Source organism: Sapajus apella, unplaced genomic scaffold, assembly GCF_009761245.1.
Source record: "Sapajus apella isolate SASKATOON/1434 unplaced genomic scaffold, GSC_monkey_1.0 scaffold266, whole genome shotgun sequence".
Classification (NCBI taxonomy): domain Eukaryota; kingdom Metazoa; phylum Chordata; class Mammalia; order Primates; family Cebidae; genus Sapajus; species Sapajus apella.
In genome coordinates this window covers 281,048-282,547 of record NW_022437206.1, presented here as the reverse complement: position 1 = coordinate 282,547, position 1,500 = coordinate 281,048, and the positions used below count along the sequence as shown (strand labels likewise).

The 1,500-nt window shown below is 42.9% G+C and overlaps 1 non-coding gene across 1 annotated transcript; it reads left to right on the top strand.

Annotated features, from left to right (window-relative positions):
• The first annotated feature begins 338 nt into the window (after positions 1 to 338).
• Positions 339 to 479, top strand: LOC116545421. The gene has a single exon (XR_004266305.1). It is a non-coding gene; the product is annotated as a U4 spliceosomal RNA (small nuclear RNA).
• Positions 480 to 1,500: the final 1,021 nt, after the last annotated feature.

The following is a 1,500-nucleotide window of genomic DNA, read 5'->3' as shown; positions in this document are numbered from 1 at the left end:
AAAAAGCATTCTTAATTTAAAAATAAGTTTTACTTTAAAGATAATAGTACACTCCTAAAGTATTGTTAAAATCAATAGTGACATAGAAAAGTAACAATACTAATAGCCTGACACAAACTGATCACAATCCTTTATAAGAGACAACACTGTTCTTAATAACCTATATAAACAAACATTAAGTAATCCTATTTGTACGTTAATGTGCTGGGATCACACGTGTGATTACTTAATCCCAGAACACCGGGAGGCCGAGGAGGGCAGATCACTTGAGGCCAGGAGTTGGACAGCAGCATGGCCAACATGGTGAAACCCAGTCTCTACTAAAAATACAAAAATACAGCTTTGCACAGTGGCAGTATTGTAGCCAATGAGGTTTATCGAAGGCGCGATTATTGCTAATTGAAAACTTTTCCCAATACCCCTCCATGATGACTGGAAATATAATCGGCATTGGCAATTTTTGGCAGTCTCTATGGGGATGGAATAAAATAAATTAAATTTAAAAAATAAAATGGAATAGAAATACAAAAAAATTAGCTGGGCGTGGTGGTGCACACCTGTAATCGCAGCTACTTGGGAGGTTGTTGAGGCAGGACAATCCTTAAACCCAAGAAGCAGAGGTTGTAGGGAGCTGAGATCATGTCATTGTGACTAGAGTAAAACTCCGTCTCAAAAATTTTTTTTTCTTTGAAACAGGTGCATTCCTCCTCTTGCTTTCTGAGGACTCCTTGCTCTGTCACTTAGTAGTGGCTAATAAGCTCTCTTAATGTCACTAGACTCTGCGACTCACCATAAATTCCATTTTGTGTGAGATCCAAAATCCTGTTGTTGGGGTCTGGGACAAGACCCCTTTGCTGGTGACAAAACTATACAAATTCTTTTGCTTTCTTTTTTTTTTTTTTTTTTTTTTTTTTTGAGACAATCTTGCTCTGTTGCCCAGGCTGGAAGGAAATGGTGTAATCTCGAATCACTGCATCCTGTGCCTCCCACGTTCAAGCGATTCTGCAACCTTAGCCTCCCAAGTAGCTGGGATTACAAGCACCTGCCACCACGCCTGGATAATTTTTGAATATCTAGTAGAGACAGGGTTTTCCAACGTTGGCCAGGCCGGTCTCGAACTCCTGACCTCAGGTGATCCACATGCTTCAGCCGCCTAAAGTACTGGGCTTACAGGCGTGAGCTACCTTGCCTGGCCGGCTTGTATCCTTGGTGATCGCTTGGATATGGAGGGCGAAGGAGGAGGGGTTTCATGCAGATATCACTCTTGGATTACTACCTGAGATATTAGGTACAAGGCTCTATTATTGGTTCGCACCCTGAGAGTGCCAGCAAACAGCTCAAGGTGGTGTGGAGTAACATGCTGTGTTCATGAGCGCCTGGCTGCAGACTGGCTGAGGCCTAAAATGGTGTCAGCCCCGAGTGAGGGCAAGGTGGGGGTTTTATAGTCTTCTGTAAATGGGAAGTGTCCCAGTCTGATGTAAGTGCTACATGGGACCTAGA